Consider the following 15,044-nt stretch of genomic DNA (forward strand, 5'->3'; position numbering starts at 1 on the left):
ATATTTTTATATTATATTTAAAATAAAAAGAGGCAGATTTGTTATATTTTGTTTTGTTTTTCATATATAGGCAAACGTTATGTGCAGTTGAATATAATCAATATGCGTTGCCTGAACCACATTTGTGTGGCTATAATGTTTAAGATTTCTTTAAATGAAAACGAAAAGAGTTAGTATGGTGTTTTATAACATATTTCGTTGCCATAGACTGTAAAAAAAATAGTTCATTGCCTGAAATAACCACAGTAGCAGAGCGAGCTGAGTGACGCGCGCTGCGTTAGAAGGTGGGCGGGGTTAGCATTTCCCAAGATTTTCCAAGATGGCGCCGCCCATACCCCCCATAAACGGCTTCAAACCCGTTCTTCAGAAAGTCTATGGGTGACGTCACAGACGCTTTGTCCATATTTTTTACAGTCTATGGTTCACACCCAAGCGATTTTCGCTGACGATGAGCCGAGTGAACATGCAAATTCATTCCCTGACATTAGATGGCGCTTAATAGCACTCCATAACAGTTCTCTTTTATCAGGATTTTTGAAGTCGCTGTCGCGTTTGTCATATAGTTCATGTTCCGACACCAACGTGCTCGTGCTCATGAGAAACTTTCGCTTTGATGTCATGCTGACGTATGTCAAAAATCTCTCGCGAGCTCAAGGCGGACGTGTCGAATTCTGCAGTCGAGCGCAGTTGCTCTCCACCGACTGCGCTGACGACACAGCTTAATGCTCATTGGTTTAAACAAACACTTGTGATGTATTGTTCTCTTTTAAAATGTTTGATTTTAAAACTCTAATATAATTTTTTATGTGTTTACGTTATGTGTGAATATTCCCAAACTATCTGACAGTGCGATCTCTATGGGTAATGCAATGTAATATATATAAAACACATATGTCTGTATTAAAGAAAACATGATTGATAAACATGTATTTGGAATGGAATTAAATAACAAGTAGCCTAGAACTACAGAAACGCGACCCGATCTGGCAAACTTACTTAGTGCGGTTATAGCAGATAAAGGACCGCAAAGCGGAGGCATAAGTGCCTTTCACCCTGTTACGACTTGATGAATCACTGAAACAATTTTGGAAACATTATTTTAAGGTAAAAAAAATTCTGTTAAATTAACTGTTTTATGTTTATGATTATTTTGCCTTTTTAGATTTTGCTGAACAAATGTCACAAAGATGTGTCACAAAGAAAATGTTTTTGTTTGAATAGTATTTATAATATCTATTTTATATATATATATATATATATATATATATATATATATATATATATATATATATATATATAATATTCTTCTCATATTATTGGTACGGTGGCCGAGAGAACTCAATGCGCAGTGCGGTGGATTTTTTACAGATAAGATTAAATATGTTACTAACCATGGAAATCTGACTTTAGATTTTAAACTTATGATCAACTCCCATTTTCATGTCTGATTCCATTCCAGATCTAACAACAAAACAAAATAATTCTTACTTCCTTTTATTTAGGATGTAGCTGTCAGACGAACTTTCGATATGATCTAACCTTCTAACAAACTTTGGACTCAATGTAACCTTGGTCAAGTGGAACTTGGAAAATGGACTCAATGTTCTGTTCTTTGACTATTGTGAAATGATTGACTGGAATATTAACCCCTTACAATGGGGAGGGGTTGTTTTAAACAATTAAACCAATCATATTGATAGAGCTTGACATCTTAGTCATGATGATTCTATTTTGATGTGTCTGGCTTTATCCCATAAAGCCTGTTGTATTCTTCTGTTGGGTCGAGGTTCTCCGAGTATTGCTCGACAACTCCCGGTCGTTTGAATAAACCATCTGAGGGACATTTACTGAAGTCTGTCTCTTCTGTTATTTATGCTGCACAGCACAGAAGTTAGGAGAAGAGACTCAGCCAGTTATCGACGGAAGACGCAGAAAGCTAGAGTATAAAGGTTATTAAGTGTCGATTTGCAGACGCTCGGTGTCGATCAGTAGACGCGACAGATTTATTTATTAAGTGTCGATTTGCAGACGCTAGACAGTCAGGTTTAGAAAAAATCCATTACAGCAGCAACTGAAGAAAACACATGCAAATAGAAAAACACCCACACAGTAAGAACACATTGCAGCGCGTTTCTGTATTTGGTTGTGTTGTGAGTATTTGGAGCACACATGTGTTGTGAAACTGATGAAGATGTTTTCTTAATTTGCAGATGTTTTTTTCGTATTGTCAATAAACACTGGTTCCCATCATGTTAATTAAGCTCATATACTGTATTATGACAACATGCCCCACAAATACTGTAAACCGGACTGAAGAGGCGCAATAAAGCACACCATCAGGAGTCATAAATGTGCTTTCTAACAAACATAAGTCCGGCCTACATGACATAAGAGACTTATCAATTTGGAAAGAGATTACAAAATGTATGTTTGTTGAAAACCTTGGCCAGTCCTGCTGAGAGTCTGTTGAATCAATTACTGTACAGATATTTCACACTACAGTTTAAAAATAGTCTCCATCCAGCTCGTCTTGAGCAAATTTGCAGAAAATATTCTAGTCTATGTGTGAAAGTCTTCCTACAGTAAATATAAACTCTATGTTTACTGCATTCAATTATATTTTTTAATGATTATTTCGAATAAAAGGGAGATCGGGGCTAGTTGTCACGTGCATTCAATCTTGCTGTATGTATTTGGTATTTTGTCACATTAAATAAGAGGGCTTGAAAATTCTGTCAGTAATTACTCGCCCTTGTGTCGTTCCAAACCCGTAAGACTTTCGTTCATCTTCAGAACACAAATGAAGATCTTTTTGATTAAATCTGAGAGATTTCTGCCTCTCCACTGACAGCTACGCAACTACCACTTTGATGCTTCAAAAAGTTCATAAAGAGATTGTAAAACTAATCCATGTGAATTGAACGGTTTAGTCCAAAATGTCTGAAGAGACTCGATCGCTTTATACGATGAACAGATTTAATTTAGGCTTTTATTCACATATTGTTCAGCAAACATAAACAGAAGCTCAACCGAACCTGCTTGACGTGCGAGAACATTTGGACTAAACCTCTCAATGGATTAGTTTTACGATCTCTTTATGAACTTTTTGAAGCGTCAAAGTGGTAGTTGCGTAGCTGTCAATGGAGGGACAGAAATCTCTCAGATTTATCAAAAAGATCTTCATTTGTGTTCTGAAGATGAACGAAAGTCTTGAGATGAGGGCAAGTAATTAATGACAGCATTTCAATTTTTGGGTGAACTATCAATTTAACCCAAAGCACTGTCTGTGGGACAGATCTCTGTATCTAAAGAGACTGTTCGGACGTCCCACTGGAGACCCTGTAAATCAACTACTTTTGTACTTTTAGAAAATTGTACTTTAAACACATAATTATAGTTGATTTTAGTTGATCATAGTTGATCATAACTAGAGATGAAATGGCATGAACATTCATTTCATGATAATAGTGAAAAAATGATCATGGTTATCACAGAATCCTGTTCAAAAAGTACTAATAGGCCTACTACACATGCACAATAAAATCAATTCACCAAGTTTTATGTCAAAAACCAGCAAATAACAAAAAAAATTAGCATCAATATGCACTTTTTGTTTACATAAACATTAAAGGGGTGGTATAATGCCCTTTTCACAAGATGTAAAATAAGTCTCTGATGTCCCCAGAGTGTGTGTGTGTGAAGTTTGAGCTCAAAATACCCCACAGATATTTGTATATAGCATGTTAAAATGGTCACTTTTTGAGGGTGAGCAAAAACACACCGTTTTGTGTCTGTTCCTGTAAATGCAAATGAGCTGCTGCTCCCGGCACAGGGGGTGGAGCTACAAGAGCTTGTGTCATTTTACCTCACACACACATGCACTTAAAATTGTAAGCCTTTTATGTTCAAACCAGAGTCAGAGAATGATGAAGAGACTCGAGAAGAAGTGACAACATGTAGAAGCAACAGGACATTTCTGAATGGTTAGTTGATGAATTTATGAAGCTGATGTGTAGATATCTTCTAGACATTGATTATCATATTCTATCATGATATTCTATAAATCGTGTTCCGGGGGCGGGGTTTATGTAAATTATAGGGTTGGTGATGTCACTAACCCGGGAGGAATGTGGTGTAGTCTCTACCAGCCGTTTGTTGTTGTCCTTAAAAAGGGATTTCTTTAAAAGCAAATATCTCCCTTTGCTTTGACCTTTGAGCGCTGTAACTTTGCAGATGTTGTTTATGATCAAACAGCAACATTACACACTAACTAAAGTTAGAAAAGTGAAATCATAATCAACCACCCCTTTAAAATAATAACATTAAAAATGATGGGCAGTTTTTAAAAGAGTGTCTTGCAACATGTCATCTACTAACATTTACAAGTTCAAATAAAAGGTTTTATAAAACTGGGCCTGGTAGCTCACGAGCGACGTGTTGGAGACCCCTGCTGTAAATAATCCCTTTGAAATTCTAATGGCATTGGTTGTTTCCCTGTGTTTGGCTGTATGGGCCATTTGGGTCTCAATGGATTATTTACATTATCATTTGGGTTAATGCGACAATCTTGTCAATGTTGCAGTCAGTAACTACGGTTTTAAGCATGAATGCTGGTTTTCTCTGGCTTGTTGGTATCTAGTTCAAACTGGTTTTAACTAAAAAAAATGTGTTCTCAGGATAATGTTTTTTTAATATATATAAATTACCTGGATTTAACTAGTCCATGCCAGCTTGAGTGCATATAGCTACCGTCATTAAAACAAAACATGAACATCCCAAAGGAAACTCTCACATTCATGTATGTTTCATTTCAAAAATATATCCTTTTTATAAAAATGTTACACATTAATTAAAGATGAACAATACTTCAACAGCAATTTATTAATCTTATAATATCAACAGACATTAACTAATACACTTTTAAGATATATATCACTCATTGTTAATTTCTTAACAAATAAGAGCTTATTGTAAAGTGTTACCAATATATATCATCATGGGTCTAAAATAAAAACAGACAAAGGACAATCTGGGTTGGAGGGTAAAGAGCAAATTCATGTTTTGTTTTCATTTTTGTATAAAATACTACAGGATATGATATGTGTGAGGTTGTATTGGCAAGCTTCTAAATATGAGAATTCACAGAAACACGTTTTTCTTTGTTTTTTTTTTTAAATTAGAATTTGCATGACAAATTTCATGAATTGCATTTGTTTCTGTCCATGCTCAGACTGGCCGCTAGAGGCGCTGCGGGGCGAGGAGTGAAGAGGGAAGCAAGGAAACAGCACTGAACACATAAAAGTCCTTTCATTCGAGCTTTGCTATTTCCATGGTTTCTGCTACAAAAACGTGCAACTGATATCATTTTTATTTTCTATAAATCAAGACTTTAATATTTCCCTCACTACATGTTTGTGCATCTCTGTAAAGCATTATGACAAAAATGTGTCTCTAGTTAAAATTCAGGCAAAAAACTGTGAAACAAGTAACTTGTGGGTCTAACAGAAGAGTTTTTTTTTTTTTTTTCATTCAGACAGAAGAAAAATAAGTTTGGTCATAAATGTAAAAAAAAAAAAAAAAAAAAAAAATTGCTTTGCATGGACAAATTTACTATTGCATTGAAACCCACAGGTAATTGATTTTGCTTTTCTAACCCAAATGCCGGGCCAGCTGACGTGATATCAGCTTCATAAAGGCATTGTGTGAAATTAATGCATTTGCAAACTGAGAAGAACCTGCCCTAGCATGATGGCGGATGAGTGTGTCCGTGGGGCAGACCGCAACATTTCTATAGCATCGAGACATCAGGAAGAGAAGAAGCAAATTCACTGAAAACAATTTCTGGAGCTCTGTTTCTCGAAGAGAGAGAGAGAGAGAGCGAGGGGGAGAAAGAGAGAGAGAGAAAAAAATGCCCCGGAAAGACCCGCTCGTTTCGTCATTTTGAGACCCGAAGGGGAGGATTTCTTCATTCCCAGAAAATTTCTCCGCATGACCCGCATCATTTTGGGAGGAAACAAAGTGGCGCGCGCGTCTTTCCTCATTCACAAATGATACAATGTAACGGGCGCTTTGATCGCAATCATCCGGAGCTCGTGTTTGTACGCGCGGTAAGATCGAATCCCAATTCTCTCTCAGATGTGATCTGAATGTGTCGTGCACTGCATGGATCTGGTGATTTTTTTTTTTTTCTCTTTTTGCGGATCTGCTTTCGAAATAAAGTTTTGCAGTGAGTTAGTGTTGCAGTGAATTGTTGCATGTGTCCTGCGGTGTGTGTGCTCGTATCGAGCCGAGGCTTTTGCAGCAGATTTGTGGAGTTGAAATCAGACGGGGTAGGGTAGAATCTGAAAACACAAAAAGCACACGCAGCAGCCATGTTTGCTGAATTTTCCTGTGAATTTTTGGAGCCCTACTCTTCTCTGGCGACGGGAAGGAGAGCTGGTCTCGAGCCGCTCGCTCGCGCACTAAACAACTCCACGCGCTGAACTTTGATGCAGGTGAAAGTGATGGAAGTGTGATTACTGAAAGACAGGTTTATTTTCGATGAAAGCAGAGTGTAAATGTCGTTTTCGTTTTTGCAGCGAAATTAGCGCCCTCTGTCGGGAGATATTTCGAGAAATTAAGAAATTGCAATTAATTTTGCTTGCAGGCATATTTATTTTTTTCTACATATTCGACACTTCTTATTATCTCTGTGAGTTAGACTGATTCGTTTGTTGTTGTTTCAGAGAAACTTCTTCATGCTGTTTTTTATTCATTTTTTTTTACAAATATTTTTTTTTTATTTTTGTAACGCAGCAAATTTTCTCAACGTGTTAAGAAAACAAAACGTCTTCAAATGACAAACCACTCTTCCCAGCTGGCATTTTTTCTTTCACACACATATTGATTTTTCTGTTTTCTTTTTGCACAGCCCAACTGCAAATATAGTAGTGATCAGTGAGAGCTGAGAGGGTGCAGAATGGACGGATTGTGTTCCTGTGTCATGAACATAAAGCAGTCAGATGTAATGTTCACACGTGTTGGAATGATTTTTTGCTAGTTACACGAGGGAAGTGAGAATATAACTTCCCTTTAAATGCACTGAAAAGCAGCACTGCATGTAACAGTTAAAAGACATATTTCATTTTTTCAAGTAGCCTATATTGTGAAAATTGAAGGAGAAAAAAAGTCATCTTTTTTTTCTTTCTTTCTGTTATTTTTTTGTTCGCTGCTTGCATTAAATAGCAATTTCCTGTTGTGTGCAGCAGTCTTTTATTTTCTGTAATTTTCTGTCAGCGGCTGAAATTTGATGACAGGTCCTGTTTTTAATTTCATCTGTCTGGAGGGAAAAAATCAAAACAAAGATGTCAGTGTACATTTTCAATACTTGTGCCTGAAAACAAAATATATAAATGCGCCACTGATAATAGTCGCTGTAATCATTGACAGAGTTGCTATTTAGATGAACAGCCTTTTTGTATGTGGAAATATAGTTTCCCTTACTTGTACTGAATACACATGAGACAAATGCAGAATGCTTTATGACCTGCTGTTTTCATCATCATCTCATTTTAGAAAAAGGGGCCCAGCATGTAAGAGGCTTTAAAGGGATAGTTAAAAAATGAAAAATTCTGTCATTTACTCATCCTCATGTCGTTCCTGTGTGGCTGACTGACTTCTGTGCGACACGAAACGTGCTCTGAAAAATGCTGGGGTGCAAAACGGCTTTGGACCCCATTGACATTCACTGTATGGACAAATGCATTACAAAATAAAGTTCGTCATGCGGGTTTGGAACAACATGAGGTTGAGTAAATGACTGAATTTGTTATTTTTTAGGTGAACTTTTCCTTTGATGCAAATGAACAAAATGTAAAAAAAAAAAAATTGTAATTCATCTTTAGTGGGCTCAAAGTCTGAGAGCACTCGTGAAAATGCGTCTCTTTTGCATTTTTATAATTTCATGCAACATTAATTCCAAATTCAGGCAAGTTCATTTACAAATGTTATTATCAGCATAACATCTTTAGATACGTTGAATTGGAATATGTAGATGAATTTGTGAATTTTTTTTAGCATTTGTTGTTTCGCCCTTTTCTTTAATGACATTATGAACTCTGCTAGTTTTTGCAAAACCATGTTGCGTATCGTTTCAGAATGATTTTGAGCAACATCTGTGTTTCAGGAGAAACATGCTGACCTTTTGTTCAAAGAATCATGATTTTGTGCATGAATCATCATGTTTTCAAGGCTCATGTCACAAATGTGACCTAGAATTTTTTTCTTTTGACATTTTAAGAATCCTAAAACTTTATTGTTAAGTTTACAACTGAAAAAAAATCCCAGGTTTCAATGTGTCCATAGCACTTTGGAACCACATAAATTCCATTTGCCCCCCTCCCCCCCTCCCCCCCTCCCTCTGCTTTCCTAAGGAAAACAACATCGCTACATAAATGTCAAAGCATGATTTTTTAATGCTTTTTATGCTGCGGTTTAATTTTAGCTGTAAATGGTTTGGTCGGAAGTAGTATTGAGCTCTACATTGGTGGATCAGGCCTGTTTAGGTCAGGATATTCTGCTCAAACACCAAACCCACACTCTGCCCTCCAACTGTTACTAATCTAAGAATAGAATTTTCATGGAAATTTTCAGAAGCATGCCTTTCCCCCTTTTGTGTAATAAATTTAGGGATTTTCCATGCAAGGCGTCCGAGCTCTGTAATTTTCCACTGCATTTCAATGTCAGTTGATGTAACTTGGAACAAGTGGCTAATTTTTAACCCTTTGACTCTTTTGTTTTCAGATCTTCCTCTTGTTTGGCTGATTTCAGGAGCGAGGGCAATAGAAGAGAGCGGCTGACTCCTCGAGCTCTGCACCTCAAGGTAAACTGCCTTTACTCAGGACGTTTCAAGCCATGTGAGGTAGTTGACGGTGGTCTTTCCGTTTATGATGACTTGAGCTTTAAAGCTGCTGAAGGACCACCGTAGAAGTGTCGTAAAGTAGTCTGCACCTCTTGTGTGGAGCGTTCTGAAGCCGTGCGATTATCTTTGTTTGAAAAACAGACCCAAATTAAAGTCATATTTCCTTTCCTGCTGTTTTCAAATATCATTCCCCAATTGAACTGCTGCAATTTTTTGTTCTCAGTGCAAGTCATTTCTCAGTGATTTCACAGCTTTGATGGAAGGTTAACAGCGAATACATTTTTTTTAATCAAAACTTTTTTCTGTTCTTCACACAAAGCTATTTTTTGGTTTCAAAGGACTTGAAATATGGGAAACATTTTTTTTTTTTTGGTTCGGTTCAATTTATTCAAAAATGCATAAAAATGCAATTCATTAACATAATGAATTTAATGCTGCTCTTTGATGTTTTTTATTTTATTTCTGAATTAAAATGAATTTTAATAGGCCCCTCCACTCCCCAGAAAATAAAAGATGCATGCTCTCATATCATAATGAAGAATAGCCTCATTAAATGAAAGAAAATCTTTTAGATTTGCATAATCACAGAAGATGTGGTAGCATTTGCAATTGTTTTTCTTTTATCCCGAATGGGAGTCTATGGCGTCCCTATGATCCGTGAATAGGAAAATGATGCACACTTATAGAGGTGGTCCTAAATAATAATCTGATGAATTCTATAGCTCCACCACCAGTTAAAAAATTCTTATTGATATAACTTTTGAATGCCTTTTATGCCTTTTCATGCTGAGAACAATTAATGCCTTTCGTATAGTATTGGATTATATGCCATATCTTGGCAAAACTTTGATCTATTAAAATGAAATTTGGTGTACTTCATCAGCACCTTGATCTGAGGGTATGTTCCAAATTTGGGAACAGCGCCACATACAGGCCATGAGATTTGAAAATTTTTGCTCATAACTTTTGAAATGTTGATCAGAAAATCTTGTCTACGGGTTAAATCTTGATCTTGGTGTCTACGGGTTTCTTGGGTCATGCAGAATCCACCAATACCAATTTTGCTAGGACCATTTTGAAATTTGATTAAAAAAAATTCTTACACGGGTGTTACCAAAGTCCCTTTCAAGGAAAGTCTGTTCACTTCAGAATGTTGTAAATGTATATTGAGGATCACTGTAGACATGTACGACTGTGTGTTAAGGTCAATTAGACTCTTAAAATTATAATATGATGATTTGATGACCATTTCAAATTTAATTCAGGTTGTAAAATGTGGCGTGACTTTAATTCATGTATATGAATTAATAATTCATGTATAACGGTTAAAAATACATTTTTTACCTTAAAATATATTTTAAAATGTCTTTGAAAATAATGAATTAGAAGTGTTCAACGTGACTCTGAGTGAATGACAACAGTATATATTTTTGGTGAACTATTCCTTGAAATTCTTCATAAAATGAAGCAACTAAGCTATAAATTAACGCAGATGATGCATGCTGTGTTTTCCTTTAAATCCCTTAGAAACTCCATTAATGTCCTGCTTTTTCCCAAAAGCAATGAATACAGAATGACTCTCTGATATTGCGGCTCTGTAGGATAATGCTAAGCCCAACTGCCTTTATGTAAATGTGTGCCTTATTTTTTATTCTGGTAATTATTAACGTTACATCACTCTGGGAACGTAGATTTCATAATATGCTACATTGACTCCATATACTGTTTGTTGCTCTTAGCAAACTCTTCCACTCTCGCTGCTAAACCGCCACAGTTCAGAGGTCTCCGAGAGGAAATTAGTACCAAATAATGGATGTGTGAAGGGAGTCATTTTTTTTTTTTTTTGAGGCCTGTATTGATTTGGGAATTAAATGGCAAAAATTAGTTGAATGAGTTATATTTCTGTATACATTTATATAATTTCTATTGCTGAAATATTTAGCCCCGAAAAGTTGAAGTAATGTTTTTTTTTATATATATATATATACAGTTTTTATTATTAACTAAAACTAAAACCATAAAAAACATTGCTTAAATAAAACAACAACAACTTTATTACATAATAAAATGTATTATTTATATATCACCACTAATAATAACAATTATAATAATGTTGATATAGTTTGACGACTGACGGCCAACACATTCAATAAATGATATTACACCGTTTAATTTAAAGACTGTAAATGACACAAGCATAAACATTGCTGCAATTCAATGTATATTTTACATAATGTTTACACAAATAAATGTGTGTTCCAGTATGCCTGCATTTAGTAGCTGTGTTCTTCTCAGCACTGTCAAAATAAAAGTCCCTCTTACAACACTTATTGGCCAAACAGAAAACGGATTGGCTGATGCCTATATATATATATATATATATATATATATATATATATATATATATATATATATATATATATATATATATATATATATAAACACTAATTACAACATTTATAATAATAACAGCAACACTGGAAATCAAATCATGCTAGTAGCTGTGTTTTTGATCATATTAGCTGGTTTCTAAAAACAAATCAGCCACTAGCTTATGTCTTTCTTGGTTTTATGTTTTTTTTGTATTCGTGACTTGTTGGAAACTTTTCCTTCGTCAAGGCAGAGACCAGGAGACGTTGGGTCATCAAGTCTAACTAAGGAACGTTGCCTTGCAATTTATATACATTTAGGGGGAGGGATTTGCATAAAGGGGGCATGTAAATGAAGTAGCCTACATGAGTCAGCTCATTTACAGAGATTTCCTGATCTCATCAGCATAACAGTGTCATTCAAATGATCCAATCAGCCTGACAGTATCACCCATACCTTCACATTATCATAGCTTAACTTGGGACAATGCCACTGTTCAGGACGTGCATAAAGACAAAAGACAAACGGTTAATGTCAGACACCTGGATTGCTTGACTTTGAATATCATCACCTATGCCTCAAATGCTAAATTCAGTCTATTGTAACCTAAATTAAACATTTAATAAATTTGTAATACAACAGACTCCTCACACACACACTAAATGTCTGGACATGCGTAAAGCTAAGCTATCTCACGCCAGTCTGACACCTCCTGCTTAAACCCAGAGTCTGAAAGATCACTTTCATGATGTTGTTCTCAGTACAGAAACAGTCCAAGCCCTTCTGCAACGTGGGAAATGTCTCATCTGCCCAACCGTGCCTCAGGACAAACTGCCACCTAATAAACATTAATTCATTTAATTATTATTCTTTTATGTTGGTAGAAACTTGTGACATCCTTTCTTCTGTGGAACATAACAAAAATACCATCAAAGTCCTTGGAGTCCAAAACCAGCCTTTTATTGTATAGACCAAAAACAAACAATCAAAGAAGACATTTAGCCATTTTCCATGAAAATCATATTTTGTGTTCCACAGAAGACAGAAATGCAGACAGGGTCGGAGCCACTGTGAAAATGACAGGAATTTCAGTTTTGAGTTAACAATCCCTTTAAGCCATGGTGATTTATTTGACAGATTTATTTTAATATTTAACCTTTTAACGGCCACCTCCTGTTTTTAACATCTGAATTTAAAATGAATGCATTGGATTACAGAGCTACTTCTGAAGACAGTCGGCAGATTATTGCCGAAGTTAAAGCAGTTCTACAAGGTTTACTGTAAAGCAAATGTACTGAACTAAACATTTAAATGTATATTTTACAAAATAATTTGGACTCGAAAATTAAAGCCATGTGTGTAACCAAGTTGTGTTCAAAAATGTGAAGTTGATATCAGGGGAAAATGAGCTCGCTAAAAGGTTTTAAAGAAACATTTTCACTGTAACACAACGGCCAATTTCAGGAACTGTTTTCACAGGATTAATTTAAGCGTTTAATCTTTCGAATAATACATAATTTAGGATGAGATTACTAAGCAATAAAGTGTCTTGCAACCAGTAATCTATATTGTTTTAAAATTCAAATATTTCTTTACATTTTTGGTTGTTTTTCATTTGTCTTTATTTATAACTTTTGCTTCTTACTATTAAACGGTTATTTTATATTTTTTTTTATATAAGTTGAAAAGGCCAATTTGTTGTTCATACAAGTCATTAACAAGTTACATTGCTGTAAGATATGCATATTTTCTCAGTGTTTGGCATGTCCTGGCTTTGCTTTGAATGGCACATCTCACTCAAACTGACATGCGATTGTTCACGACTGCTGATCCATGTTATCCCAGCATGATTTGTGAAATTTCCAAAGAGCATCTAGTGTGCTTGAGTGGAAGCAAGAAAATCTGACCTTTTGCACAAACATGGCCAGTGTCGCAAATGTGCTTGCATTTGGTTAGAGACTCAGACCTACTCTAGAATCTAAAAGCAATAGTTCACCCAAAAACGAAAATTCACTCATTCACGGCATTAAATGTTCTGTTGAATACAAAAGAATACATTTTTTTCAGCTATTTTGTTCCCCATTCAATGTAAATCAATAGGTTGCTGGACTTTCAAGCTCTAAAAATACATAATGTATAATATTTCACTAAATATAAAATGTCATTTTGCAGTGTGTTGTATTTTTAGCTTGAAAATGAAGCATTGGTGATTGGATCGGCATCGGTTGGTCATAGTCTCAAATATATTGGTTATAAGCATTACTTTTTACACGTTGTCGCCTAGTGTTGTTGCTAATAGCAGAACATCTACATCTGCGTCTGCTTTGTGGAATATGTTTTTGTCCTTTACATTTCTGGTATCACTTTATCTGACAGTCCCGTTCCCCATGTACATATGTGTACTTATTCTAGCCATTACAGTAAGTGGGTAATACCTATAGTACTAACCCTGAACCTAACCGTAGTTACCTTATATTAACCAGTACTCTCTTAGGTGAGTACACTGTAAAATGAAGTGCAACCGCATTTTTCATGTAGTAATTAGTCGTGTACATGTTATGTCATGGTGGACTGTGAGGTGCCGTCGGCTTCTTGATGGCCTCCTTTGGTACGGGTCTTTTTGCTCGGATACTTTGGAGGGTTGCCAGTTCTGGGCAGATTTCTAATAATTGTGCTACATTTCCTCACCTTTTTATTATTAGTGGCGCTTGCTAAATCCCATGCACTCACGCTGCAAATGCCCTTTAACATTTAGCATGAAGCACCACTTGCATGTTTTTATAAATTTAGTCTTAGTCGTAGTGCTGTCAAATGTAGTTTTTATCATAATTAGTCAAGCTTAAACTGCTTTTGTTGCATGAAGCCGGTTTCAGTTGCTACCTGTTTTTTCATGTTTATCACCATGATATCTTGCGTAACACGGTTCATTCTGGCTTGGAGATTGCTAACCTAAACTGTGCCGATCAGTTGTGAGCAAAGTGACGGATATCATCACAGATATGTGCATTGATTGTAGTGCAACCTTATGTTTTTAAAATGATTTGCTTGTCTGTTTGAGTGGAAAACGCAGTAGGATTGTTAGGAAAAAGGTGGATAGTGAGCGTTGTGAGAAGATCTAAACCAGGTTGGGTTTGTATGGTTTTGTCAACGGCATTCAAGTCTAGTTTTAGTCAATGAAAACACATTTTCGTCATGCAGCATAATCACGATTTCATGGCTGAAATTTATAATAGCAACGATTGTTGTCATCTGAGAGTTTATTTTTACATTTCATTCATTTTTGCACTTTCACCTATAAGCACAAATCAAGAGAATGTCAATCGAAAGCATGGTTTATTTTCCTCACCTAGTTCCCTGGTTTATTATAGGCTATCAAATTAACTCTGTATTATGAAAACAGGTAAAGCTTTTCTCAAAAAATAAAACAGTGAAATTCCTAATAGTAATTCCAAATTACTTTAATGTTTTTTCTGTTAAAACCGCAGCAAAAAAGAGTGAAGACAAAATGAGTAAGTGCATTCACTCAGCAACCACGATCGCAAATAGTCGAGATTCATGTTTGGATTTATTCCAGTTCATCGCTGAGAAGCTTAGATGGCGGATTTAACCGCAAACAAACAATCGACAATCGCAATCGTCTCGTGAATCGTCTCCAGACTGGAGGAAAGACACTTTTATTTAACCAGAATATCTAGATGGAGATCGCTGAACTCCAGTGTACATGTTTGTCAGTGTTTTCAGATCATCCGTATAGAGTGTGTGTGTGTGTGTGTGT

At 35.7% G+C, this 15,044-nt stretch overlaps 1 protein-coding gene across 3 annotated transcripts in view; it reads left to right on the forward strand.

The window, feature by feature from the left end:
* The first annotated feature begins 5,715 nt into the window (after positions 1-5,715).
* znf618 (zinc finger protein 618) overlaps positions 5,716-15,044 on the forward strand; it is a 39,634-nt gene continuing 30,305 nt past the window's right edge. The window contains exons 1-2 of one of the 3 annotated variants that reach the window (XM_081366191.1): positions 5,716-6,107; positions 8,782-8,860. The gene's annotated coding sequence lies outside the window, so the exon portion shown is untranslated. The remainder of the gene's footprint in view (positions 6,108-8,781; positions 8,861-15,044) is intronic. The other 2 variants (XM_081366190.1, XM_081366192.1) reach the window with 2 other exon arrangements.

The sequence above is a fragment of the Scardinius erythrophthalmus genome (genome assembly GCF_964197995.2).
Source record: "Scardinius erythrophthalmus genome assembly, chromosome: 5".
Taxonomy (NCBI): Eukaryota; Metazoa; Chordata; class Actinopteri; order Cypriniformes; family Leuciscidae; genus Scardinius; species Scardinius erythrophthalmus.